The sequence below is a fragment of the Lissotriton helveticus genome, chromosome 2_2 (genome assembly GCF_964261635.1).
Source record: "Lissotriton helveticus chromosome 2_2, aLisHel1.1, whole genome shotgun sequence".
Taxonomy (NCBI): domain Eukaryota; kingdom Metazoa; phylum Chordata; class Amphibia; order Caudata; family Salamandridae; genus Lissotriton; species Lissotriton helveticus.
Genome location: NC_136060.1, coordinates 314,561,407 through 314,575,245, shown reverse-complemented (window position 1 = coordinate 314,575,245; position 13,839 = coordinate 314,561,407).

The following is a 13,839-nucleotide window of genomic DNA, read 5'->3' as shown; positions in this document are numbered from 1 at the left end:
CAGGCCCCGTCCAGTCCCTTCACCACTGTGTAAACACGTTCTGTTGCCATTTTAAGTTGGGAGATTAAGTTCATTTGAAGCCTGAAGGTCCCTAGGGTCCAACTAGCCCACTAGGTACCTCCAGTAAGCGCCACAGAGCTGCGTTGCAGAGAGATGTAAAAAGGGGCACAGCCAGCCCACCTCTCTGCAACGCAGCACAGTGGTGCTTACTGGAAGCACCTGGTGGACTAGTTGACCCCCAGGTTCCCTCAGGATTGTAGGGGAATTATTTCCCCAACTTAAAACGTGCAACAGGGCATGTTTGCACATGTCACTTTAGGCCCCGTCCTCTCCCTTCACCAATGTGTAAACGCACCCTGTGGCCGTTTTAATTTGTAAGATTAAGTCCTCTTGAATCCTGAGGGTCCCTAGAGTCCAACTAGCCCACTAGGTACCTCCAGTAAGCGCCACAGAGCTGCGTGGCAAAGAGATGTAAAAAGGAGCACGGCCTAGTCCACATCTCTGCAATGCAGCGCAGTTGCGCTTACTGGAAGCACCTGGTGGACTAGTTGCCCCCCCAGGGTCCCTCAGGATTGTAGGGGAATTATTTCCCCAACTTAAAAGGCGCAACAGGGCATGTTTGCACATATCACCTCAGGCCCCGTCCCCTCCCTTCACCAATGTGTAAACGCACCCTGTGGCCATTTTAATTTGTAAGATTAAGTCCTCTTGAATCCTGAGGTTCCCTAGAGTCCAACTAGCCCACTAGGTACCTCCAGTAAGCACCACAGAGCTGTGTTGCAGAGAGATGTAAAAAGGGGCACGGCCTAGACCACCTCTCAGCAACGCAGCGCAGTGGCGCTTACTGGAAGCACCTGGTGGACTTGTTGGCCCCCAGGGTCCCTCAGGATTGTGGGGGAATTATTTTCCCAACTTAAAACGCGCCATAGGGGGTGTTTGCACACGTCACCCCAGGACCCGTCCCCTGACTTCCCCACTGTGTAAACACGCCCTGTGGCCATTTTAAGTTGGGCCATTAACTCCCCTTGAATATTGAGTGTCCCTAGGGGCAAATTAGCCCACTAGGTATGTCCAGTAAGTACTATTGCAGAAAGGTGTAAAAAGGGGCACGGCCTAGACCACCTCTCTGCAACGCAGCGCAGTGCTGCTTTGTGGAAGCACCTGGTGGGCTAGTTGGCCCCACGAAGCCCTCAGGATTGAAGAGGAAATATTTCCATAACTTAAAACGCGCCACAGGGCGTGTTTGCACACGTCACCTCAGGCCCCGTCCAGTCCCTTCACCACTGTGTAAACACATCCTGTGACCATTTTAAGTTGGTAGATTAAGTTCATTTGAATACTGAGGGTCCCTAGGGTCCGACTAGCCCACTAGGTACCTCCAGTAAGCTCCACAGAGCTGCGTTGCAGAGAGATGTAAAAAGGTGCACGGCCTAGACCACTTCTCTGCAACGCAGCGCAGTGATGCTTACTGGAAGCACCTGGTGGACTAGTTGGCCCCCAGGGTCCCTCAGGATTGATTTGGGAATTATTTCCCCAACTTAAAATGCGCAACAGGGCATGTTTCCACATCTCACCTCAGGCACCGTCCCCTCACTTCACCAATGTGTAAACACGCCCTGTGGCCATTTTAATATGTGAGATTAAGTCCTCTTGAATCCTGAGGTTCCCTAGGGTCCAACTAGCCTACTAGGTACCTCCAGTAAGCGCCACAGAGCTGCGTTGCAGAGAGATGTAAAAAAGGGCGTGGCCTAGACCACTTCTCTGCAACGCAGCACAGTGGTGCTTACTGGAAGCACCTGGTGGACTACTTAGCCCCAGGGTCCCTCAGGATTGTAGGGGAATTATTTCCCCAACTTAAAACCCGCCACAGGGCGTGTTTGCATATGTCACCTCAGGCCCCGTCCCCTCCCTTCACCACTGTGTAAACACGTCCTGTGAACGTTCTAAGTTGAGAGATTAAGTCCCCTTGAATCCTAAGGGTCCCTAGGGTCAAACTAGCCCACTAGGTGCCTCCAGTAAGCGTCACAGAGCTGCGTTGCAGAGAGGTGTAAAAAGGGGCGTGGCCTCTGAACACCTGTCTGCAACGCAGCTCCCTGGTGCATACTGGAGATACCTGTTGGGCTAGTTGGCCCACAGGGACCCTCAGTATTGAAAGGGAATTAATTTCCCAACTTACAACTCGCCCCGGGGACCCCAAGCCCCGGGGACCACCACCCCTAGGGCCTTAATAAAAAAAGCCCCGGTGGGTGGTCCCCCTGGGGTCTAATTAGCAACCAAGGACCAAGTCCCCCCGGCTCTAGCGCTTTGTTTATTTTTTTCACGTCTGGAAGCGCGGATCCTACGCTCATCCAGCGATTTATTAAAAAAAATAGTTTTTGGGCCCTTGTGGTACCCCCTAAGCAGGCCGAAGGTGTGATGATGTTTCTATCCTGCCCCCTTTTTGCGTTTTGTGCACTTTTTAAAGTTTCTGCCAACAATTCCTGGTTTGGAGTGTTGACAGCCAATTAGCAGAAAGCTCTTGCTTGGAAGGGTCCGCGGATCCACATCGGCCATAGATATCTCTATCTTTATTCCTTAATTTCTCAAAAACTACTGAACGGATTTACAACATTTTTAAAAAGGTCGCTTTCTGAGCTAAGCAGAACCTTTTTTGTCAAATTTGGTGTAATTCCAATCAACAGTTTTTGCTATAACACTGTCTAAAATTTCCTATGGGAAAATGATTTTTTCACCACTATTTTTAGGATTTATCAGGAACTACTGACTGTATTTACAACATTTAAAAAGAAGGGCGCTTTCTGAACCAAGAGCTACCTTTTTGCAAAATTTGGTGTAATTCCGTTCAGCAGTTCAGGCTGTAGCCGTGTCTAAAATGTCCTATGGTAAATAACATAGGGAAAACACGCTTTGGGACCCCCTTTTTTCTCGTTGCCCGCTTGACGAATCACCCCCAACCTTTCAGGATAGGAGCGGACCGGAGCGCCCCACGAGTTTTAAAAATGATGCAAAGATTTGTCAATCGGAGCCAGAGATATTGTGAATAGAATGTTGTGGATTTCCTATGGATAATAGGTCCTAACTATAACTAGCTACTGGGGTCTGCCAGTAGGTAATATATACATATTGCATAAACGCCTCCTATTTCAACCAAGAAGCGGAACAAACACTCCAAAGGTTTGTTTCAACTGGCTTTTTATTTTTCTGAAGTGAATTTCATCCACGCTTAATTGGACGCCGGCGCTCTTCGTACTCTTTGTGAGGGTGGTGCGCCTTCCTCCGGCAGGGCCAAGCCGGTAATTAATTGATCCAAGTATTGCATGAAGCCAAGAGGAAGCGCACTCACTTGGGATTTGCTTTCGTATTCTTTATTTGTACACAGTGGTAATTACTATGCCCAGCGCGTTTCGGTCCTTCCCTCGAACCTTGATGACGTGATAAGCTGTATTCATAAGAGGGCATTATTTATTTCTACTACAATGATCATTTCCTGTTTCATCCCATTGCATGCTGGTACCCATAGTTGAAATACTAATAAAGTGACAATGTGCTCAATACAATCATAAAGTGCCCAAGTGCTGATGTGCACAATGCAAATACATTAAAACATTGACTTACCCAAAATCAGTTAGTACATTTTAGGCATGTATGAATTTAAATTATTGCTTGTGGCCATTTAAAGTGCACCATATATTTTCACTGCCCTTTAGTGGAGTAATTCAGTCAAGTTCTAATTTTTCCATTGTTCTATATTTGTAGTGCAATTTAATATTATATATTTTTCTGTTTGGGATTTTTCTTTAATCTCCATCAATCACAAGTGTCTATACATTTGTTCCAATAATTTTATTCGCCCAATGTATTTGCTCTCCAGTGAGCAAAATAATTCTATTTTGTTTTAATTCTCAATTTTTCATTATTGTTGTTCATTTGTTCAGGGATACTGGAGATGTTATTTTTCCTTTTCTCACCTATAGATGGACATAAAGCTCTTCATCCTGATTGAGACCATTCAGACTAAATGTTCCTATTGATACAATGTACTTTAATTCCTTTTCACGCAAAAGCTTCCCCCTGTTACCTCCTCTCTTCAAGGTGGGTATTTGTTCAATGGCATAATATTGTAATTCCTCCCATTTGCAGTCATACATTTTTCCATATGCTTAGAGATGGCATTGCTGCAATCTTTGTTCTTTTGTTGCTGTAATAAATTCCCAAATCCTCTTTTTAGCTTCACAAATTCACATGTTGTGTTACTAAAATGTTTGAGTTCACAGGGACATTTCACTATATAAACCACAAATTTGCTCTTGCATGTTATATGTTGTTTTATTTTCCATTTTGTGCTGTTATTTAATTCCACCTCCTTTTTGTGCAGTTATCTTACTGGTTTTGCATTGCAATCCTTCCATCTTTGTTCATGTATTACGCTGTTTAATTTTGAAATGACTGAGATTTAACTTATCCCCTAAGTTTCAAGCTCTCCTGTATGTAATACTTGGGGGAACCCCAATTATTACTGGTAAAGTGGGATCTAGTATCAATGTTCCCCAATTTTGTTATTTATTATCTGTGTCAGTTTGCTTGTTTTTGCAGTGTATGTCGTTATTAGACTTTTTGTTTTTCATTTTTCACTGCATTCTTTGATCCTTGTGGAATTTGGGTTCAATGTTGCATTTTTTCTCTCTGGAGACCTCTTTATATGATCTTTTGTGGGTATTTTCTGTTTTTGTAGTGTGTTTGTGCTTCCTGGCTATGTTTGTCAAAATCTATATTCGATGAGCAGTTCCTTTGTATGCCTAAAAATTCTCCGTAAAGGATTCTCCATTTAAGATTGCTCTGATGAGAACGTTCTGCATGTAAAATAGCACTACTGGCAGTCTCCTTTCAGTGTAGCGTTGTTTATAATGTGTTGTTGGCCACATACATTTCAGTATTTAGGAAGGTTATTGCTCTTGAGCTGATTGCCTATGTAAATTTCAGATTAGCTGTGTTGTTATTCAATATTTGAAAATACTCCGCAAATATTTCATTTGAGCCATCATCAATGAAACATGACCACAATATTATTTTGTCCACAAGTTTGTCATTCTCTGATGTCCAAGCAAACTTCTGTTCATAGCACCCCATTACAAGATTTGCATAAATGGGTGAAAATAAAAATCCCATTGCAGTGCCTTTTATTTGTTAAAAAATGTCCATGTTGAATGAAAATATATTGTTGGTGAGGCATATTGTTATTTTTTCTATTAACATCTCATTGTGTTGATGAAATTGAATGTTTCTTTTTCCCAAAGAGTATCTGCAGGCCTGTATGTCAACCTGATATTCTATGTTCGCATATAATGAGACAACGTCCATTGTTACTAATTTGTATGTAGCTTGCCATGGAATCCCATCTAAGTGTTGCAAAAGGTCTGTGGTGTCCCGTAAATATGAGCTGAGATCTTTAACTAGTGGTGTAATGAAGAAGTCAATATAGTTACACATGGGTTCTAATATTGATCCTTTTGCTGATACAATCGGCCTGCCTGGGGGATTGTTTTTATGTTTGTGTATATTCAGGAGGAAATATATAGTGGCTATTGTTGGTTGATCTGTTGATAAATATTTTAGCTCATCCTCATCAATGAGTCCCTGCTCCAACTAGATCTTCAAGTTGTTGTTCAGCACACCCTCAATTTGTATCATAGGATTAAAATTGAGGCACTCATAGCATGTTTTGTCCCTGGGTTGTCTGTTCGCTACTTGTATGTAATCCTTTTTGTTTAGGATTATGACATTTCCACCCTTATCTGCTGGTTTTATCTCTATGGAGTCATCCTCCTGAAGTTTTTGTAAAGCCTTTCTTTCCTTTAATGATAAATTGTCACTGTGTTTTGTTTTTTCCATTTTATATAGGTCAAGAATGATTGGTTCATGCAAGACATCTATTTTATTTCCAGGTGAAAAATTGGGGTAGTAGTAGGATTTAGCTTTTTCCCACTTATTCCTGCACCTGAAGTGGGTATGTCATTCTCCAGATTTTCCGATTCCAATTCGATTGGTTCATCCCACATGGTCACTAGAGTGATAATAGTTGATATAGCATCTGTCAAAAATTCACTTCTGAGTTCTGTTTTCATTTTATCTTTTTGTTGTGTTGTTTTCTCCGCAAACAATTGAATGCATTTAGTAGATCATGATTCTTCAGTTTGTCTGGGCTTCATCACAGGCAACACCACCATGTTTTCAGATGTCTAAAACAACTCTATTCCTCCTTAAAAAAGTAAATCACTAAATTAGCAAGTTGCACACATCTATTGTTCTTGGAATTATTAAACCTAAACAATAGTAACCTGATTGTTCCTTAGCAGAACATGCATTCTCATCCCAAAATAAAAATAAGTGCCTGGTATCCTGCTACCCACCCTCATCAGCCTCCTTTGCTTCATTTAACCTAAACATCCCAACCACGTTGACCTCCATCACATTGCGAGCAAATAGCAGGTTGCTTGCCTGCAATGCATTTCTGAGAGACGCATGTTAACAGGTGTAATACTGTATCTCAGGAATGAGACCACATAGAAAAATAATTAAAGCACTATTTGAAATAATTATTAAACGTGAAATGCAAGGTGAAGTCGATGTTTTTATAAATATTAAGCAAAAGTACCTTTTAAGAAGTTATCCCTTACCTGCGCTAAGCCTTTAATAGATGTGAAATTGGTGTGACATGTATCCCTAAGGGTCCAATTTATATGGCACAATGGCGAGTGAGTACCCTTTCATCCAACATAATGGTTCCCCTTGCCTGATTTACATGTGGGCGGACCTTTGGTGTAACCACAGGGGAGACTACTTCGGCTATGGATGAAGTAAGTTCTGTTGGAGTTTGACTTGTGTTTCCACCAACCTAATTTAGATGGGCAGAAATACAGATCAGTTTTCACTGCCTGGAAATCCCTGGCGGTAAGGGATTTCCATAGGAAATTTCTACCATATGCCTTGAGGGTGGTTTCTGTCAATGGCGGCCTGTTGGACATTTCTAAATTAGGCAGTCAGGACCCCAGCCAGGGCAACGGAGTGAAATACTCCATCTCCATGACAAAGGATGGGCTGACCGCCAACTTATAAATTGGGCCCCAAGTCAGAAAGTAAAATCTTTGAGCAGGAGGAACCTGGGTGTTGTATCCTCCTCTTGCTTCAATTGCTATGAACCTACAATTGCACCGATGTCCCACTCAGCCACTTCCATAGACTATCATTTGCAGTTTACACTTCTTGGCTCTATGTCTACATACAACTGTTAAAAATTATATTTTGGTTTCCCTTATGAGATTTGTGTCATTTTGGTGTCATTTTATTTATTTAATTTTACTCTATGTTTCTAATAAAGGGCCTTATCACAATAATGGGCAGTCAGACCGCCGTCCACTATCACGTCGTTCAGGAGACTGACCGACAAGCAAGCAGCAGTCCAACCACCCAATTATCAAATCAAATAAAATAAAATCAGGAACATTTGTTCAGCACACATATCACTCAGAAGTCTCATGGCGCTTGCAGACAGCTCTGAGAGATAGCTTGTTTAGTTGTCGAACTGCCATGACTTTAACTTCTTGTGAAAGCATTTGTGATCTGTGATAGTGCGTAGGATTAGGGCAGTTTGTTCCAAGAAGCAGGGGCAAAAAAAGAAAAGGACCTTTACCATTTCTAGCGGTGCTAATTCTGAGAGGAGTGAAGGGATGATTCATTGCTGGATCTTTAAGTCCTACAAGGCTGGTACCAACTTAGCTCCCCCACCAGTTTTTTGGACCAATACCCTGGGCCTACTCCATACATAGTTTTATGTATTAGACAGAAAATCTTAAATTGAATTCGCTTTCTGACTGGAAGCCAGTGCAGAGATCTCAGACTAGGGGCACAACTGGAACTGGGCGGGAGGTTAACAACCAACCTAGCCGCGGTATTCTGCAAGATCTGAAGCCTTGTAAGAAGGCCTTCGTTGATTGAGGACAACAGAACATTGCCGTAGTCCATGAGGTTTTGTTATCAATCCCTGGACTAGTGGTTTCCTGGCCTCAATCGGGATATATTTGAAAACCTTTTGTAAACAACGCATCACTCCAAAACAGGAGCCAATTATTTGGTTGATCTAACTTTTCGTTGATAATTGGTTGTCCATGTGGAATCCTAAATTCCATACCGCTTGTTTCGGGGTAGGACAGGGGCCAAGGTTCGGGGACCACCAGTCATGAGACCAGTGTTCTTGAGGATTGCCATTTAATTGAAGATGATTTGTGCTCATCCACCTATCAACTTGGGACATACATTCTTTGAATCGCAGCTTTGTTTCTACTGGATCTGGGCCAAGAGTGATCAAGATCTGCATATCATCAGCGTAATGATACGACATCGAAGCAGTAAGATCTGATCACCTTGGCCAAAGGTGTCATGTAAAGATTAAAAAGAGTCAGGCTCAGGATGGAGCCCTGTGGCACTCCCATCTTAACTGGTCTTTTACATGAAAAGGTGTTGACTACATGTACCGTTGTAACTCGGTCTGTTAGGTAACTGTTAAGCCATTTTAGGGCGTTCCCCCTGACACCAATCTCCCAGAGCCAATGTTCTAGAATGCAGTGGGAGATGGTGTCAAAACCAGCGGATAGGTCAAGCAGGACAAAGATTGATGACTGCCCTCTGTCCAGAGCTAGCCTGATGTTGTCTGTTACCTCTACCAGAGCTGTCTCCGTGCTATGGGCAGCCCTAAAACCTGACTGAAAGGGATCCAGTAGTCCATGGCTCTCAAGATGAATAACAAGCTGTTGGTTTACTAGTGATTCCAGCATCTTCCCAAAATAGGGAAGCAATGAGATGGGATGATAGTTCAAGAAGAGTTTTGGATCAGCAGTGGATTTTTTTAAGATAGGGTCTGACCCTGGCAGCTTTCCATAATTTCGGGAACTCTGCCTGCGATAGTAACCTGTTAAATAAGTCGGTTAGACTATCCAACAGTACAGGTGCACTGGTTGGAAGAAATTTTGGTGGTCCGATTTAATTTTCTGCATAGCTTTTTCCACTACTATGATGTGACCGCCAGACTGACGGTCAGAAAAGTGCTTTTTAACACAGAGGCTTGTGTTTCAGCCCAGGAAAAAGCCTGCAGCACAAGCCACAGTGTAAAAGAAAACTTTGCGCACATATTTTTTGGGAACAATGCAAGGTACAGTCTTAGTTACCTTTCTCAAATGTTATCTGCCAGGATGTTCACAATTTCTGCAATTCAAAAATGAGAAGTGTCTGCAACTCACTTTTGAAGAACAAATGCTCCTCCTTGCACAGATCTTTCTCCGGCAGTGTTCCCAAAGACTACAGAAAGCCCTCTTTTCTTCTTATTTCAAATACCTTCTAAAACAGACTAATTGAGAAACATCTTCATATGACCACAAATCTTCTTTTCTCGCTGCTCTCTAGTGTTATCTGGTTATTTAGTCTACTAACATACCTTACTGGAGATTAGTGTTAACTGATGAGTCTCAACTTCATAATATTACTGATATTGCTTCTTTATAGCAGCTCTACACCAATCGTCTCTTATCACACAATAATTTGGTTTACCCCTCTTGAGGTACTTGGTTGGGTCTAGCTGACATATTTCTAGATTGAATTCTTTATTTTATGACTGCCACTGTGAACGCTTTTTTATAGTACCCCCCAATTGTTCCACCTATTGCTTTTCATACTCTTGCGAGGAGTCGCTTTGTGGAGCTCTCTGAAATCATTTGAAAAGGTTTCTTCTGCTCATGTCCCACATCTTTGCTGTGCCCTTCTGAAACTATGATTACTAGTTAAATATAAGGTTATCCTTCTAACTGTCTCAGTTCAATTGCTTTTTCGATTTCTTATATTGCAATGTTTTGCACGGTTGTCTGTAACTGTATCCCATGTGCTTTTTCATTGTGTTTTACTTAAAATCCTTCTATTATGCTCTAAACGCTGGAAATGTGGAGAATGAGCTGCAGAAAATTATATATAAATGAATAAAACGTTTGGCTTTATTAGGTGAAGATTCAGCAATTATTCCACTCCTAGAGAACATTGACTGTATGCAAATCAGTTTTGACTCACTTGAAGAGAAGGGTGCAGTAAACAGAATGTTTAGGTCAAATTATTTCTACATAGACCTGCACACCTCCCCAAGCTCCTATTTCTGCACAAAGAGCATTAGAAAAATGTAAAACGGTTAAAAACACCCTAGACTTTGACAAGCTTTAGGCTACACATAATCGAAATTGATGTATAGGAAATCATTGGCAGGACAAGGTGAAAGAACGCGTCTACTGAAAAGGAAAGGAGTGTTTTGTGAGAGATCCCATGAGATACAATAATATCATCAACAGGTAGTTCTCTTAAATAACAGTGGGCATTAAATGCTTTCAGTGATGGAGAAAAGATTACCTTATTCTAAAATGCATTATATCTAGATAACAAAGGGAATAGATTTATCGCCAGTGGTAACTGTACTAACTTTAACTTTTGTTGCATTTACAATGTGTAATACCAGTAAACAGGAAACAAAACTGCTTAAAATGGAAGTTACCATCAAACATAAGATAAGCAATGAGCTGGTCTTCAAATATGGTATTTGCTTAAACATTCAGCTACGATCATGATTGGCCACTTGACACTAGGGTGATGAGGCAGTAATCCATGCAGAGTGTTAATCTTGGCAGATATATCATGTACTTCTTCACTGCACTGGACCAGATGGGGTCTGAGAGTTTCTTTTTCATATCTTCAGAACATACATTAACTCAAGAAATCTCATGAGTTAGTTCAGTGGGTCTTAACCTATGGTTCAGGGACTCCTGTGGGTCCGAGACGCCTAGTCAGGAGTCTGTGACTGCTTAGAAAATTAAATAACATTAACAGATTAATGAAGTGTTTTGTTAGACCTGTTGGTCTTAGGTTGGTCTTCCCTAAAATTGTTTGTCTTTCTGGCCTGGCAGTTCAGGCGCAGGGTCAAGACTGATTTGCATATGGCTGGGACCAAGCGGGAAAAGCATGGTGAACAAAAAATGACGGTTTTAGGCCCAGATCTCTGTACTGGGGTGAATGTATGACATTGTTCTGCATTCTGTCCATCAATTGTTCTTTTTGCATTGGTCACCCCGAGTGGGACGGGTATGCGCAGACGTGGGTCCCATGCTGTCCATGCCACTGGAGTCAAGCTATCCTGGCTGATGAGGGCTGAAAGCCCGAAACCAGTCCTAGGATGCTGGTTTCCAGTCCAGGGAGGACCTGGCCTGGCAGTTCGGGCTGGACTGTTCCTATTGGGCGCAGGGTCAAGACTGATTTGCATATAGCTGGGTCCAAACAGGAATGGCATGGGGAGCAAAAAAACGATTTATTTAGGCCCAGATCTCTGTACTGGGGTGAATGTTTGACATTGTTCTGCATTCTGGCTATCAATTGTTCTTTTTGCATTTGTCACCCCGAGTGGGACAGGTATGCCCAAACGTGGGTCCCGTGCTCTCCAAGCCACTGGATTCAAGCTATCCTGGCTGATGAGGGCTGAAAGCCCAAAACCGGTCCTAGGATGCTTGCTTCCAGTCCAGGTAGGACCTGGCCTGGCAGTTCGAGCTGGACTGTTCCTATTGGGCGCAGGGTCAAGACTGATTTGCATATGGCTCGGTCCAAACTGGAATGGCATGGTGAGCAAAAGCAAAAAAAAGATGGATTTAGTCCCAGATCTCTATACTGGGGTGAATGTATGACATTGTTCTGCATTCTGTCCATCAATTGTTCTTTTTGTTGTTGATATGGGATGCCTACATGGTCTAAGTGCACGCCAACCCTTGTCACACTTTCAGAGTACCTACCAGACTGTCAGGGACTGCATTAATAGTTGGTAAGTGTTGATTGCTGTGGGCCTTTTCTCCCAGACTAGAGACTCTCCCTACCACCAACACCGATCACTCCTACCTACGTGGGTACATGTCAGGGTCTGGCTTTAGTGCCCACTAAGGATAGTAGTGATGTGATGACAATGTGGGTTAGAAAGAAGTAGAGCGAGATAAAAAAGGAAGAAAGAGGAAGCATGGGCTGAGAGCAAAAATGAGTGAGAGAGAAAAGAACTGTGATCAGAGTGATAAGGAGAGACAAACTAAACAGAGTTGGTGGTCAGGCTGTGGGGAGAGAGTCGGAAACAGTAACTCAAAGAGAACTTTAAAATTCTTTGAAGTACCTTCTTGTTTCTCAACAAGTGAAGTCAGGAACAGGCAGTTAGAAAGAAACTGCCTAGTTTGGATGTAGTCAGGTAAACGTATGGCATGCTTTTACTGTACTACACAGTAAACACATCTGTCAAGCTTGGGAGAGGAGTGACAGTAAAGCGTGCTCCTGCCCTCACGCAGTTTAGATGTGAAAATGACTATGGTTGGTGTTAGATCTGGGGGTCTCTAGTTGGCAGAGGTAGGTACCAATGTCCAAATAGGGTTCCTTGCTTCTAGTCAGGGCAGGGGGGAAACACACTTTAGATAACCCCTGCTCACCCCCTTGGTAGCTTGGCACAAGCAGACAGGCTTATCAAAGGCAATGTGTAAAGTATTTGTACCAACACTTACAGTAACACAGTGAAAACACCACAAATGGACTCCACACCAGTTTAGAAAAATAAAGTATCTTTATCTAAACTACACAAGACAAATACAACAAAAATCCAAAATACACAGTTCAAGAATATGATTTTAAAAGAGTTCCTAGGGTTTGCGTCAAAATAATCCACAGTTGCGTCACGTTTAGCCCAAAGTACCTGTAGTTGCGATAAAAGTTCCAAATAAAAGCTGCAGTGTTGAAAAACAAGTGATGGGTCACTCCTGAGACCCTGGGGAGGCGATGAGACAGCCTCGTTGGACGCAGCGTGCGTGTTGCAATGAATCCAGTCTGTAAGGGGAGACATGCGATACCGTCTATGGATTCCGGTGTGCAGGTGCGGCGATCTCACCCAGCGACGACAGGCTCTGTGATGATACTCTCAGCAATAGGTTTCTTCCTACACCGGGGCGATGCGTTCCACAAGCAAACGATGCGTTGATTCCTGCAGCGGCAACAGGCGCTGCGATGATCTCGATCTTTGCGGCGGCGGGAATTTTCTTGCACTGTCGGGGAGGCGCCCCGCACCGAGCGATGCGTGACGATTGCAGATCTTCTTCTTTGCTTCCTGTCCAGCTCCCCAAACAGCAGACACAACTTCCAGAGGCCCCACATTTGGATCAAGCACTCTAGGAAGGGCAGAACTCATACAGCAGAGTTCAGGGGGAAGCTGGGGGTGAAGTCCTTTTGTTCCTGGGACTTCTTGACAGGAAGCCAGCTCTCCTCAGTCCCTTTGAGATCTTTCAAGGAAGGGGACACATCACACAGCAAAGTCCTTCCCCTCTCCTTGGCAGCACAGCAACTGCAGGTCAGTCTACAAGCACACAGCAGGACAGTCCTTCCTCTTCAGTCTTCCAGCTTTCTCCTAGGCAGAGGTTCCTTCTTGATTCCAGGATGATCTCATTTTCAGTAGTCTGGGTAGCCCTTTTTAGATCTCGGCTAGCGTAGGCTGCGCTTACACAGTCTCACTGGCGAGATTTTATGTTTTCTAGTAGTGAGGAGTAGTGAGGCTTGAACACGCCCCTCTTCTCCATTGGCTGGCTTCCTAAACGGTGGCCAGCCATTGGAGAAGAGGTTTGTCTTTCCATTTAAGACCCGTCTTTTTCGGATTGAGGGGCGTGTTTTTTCGCTTCTTTCCCTCCTCTTTCCATTGCACAGTGTTGCTGGCAAGATTTTATGTTTTCTAGTAGTGAGGAGTAGTGAGGC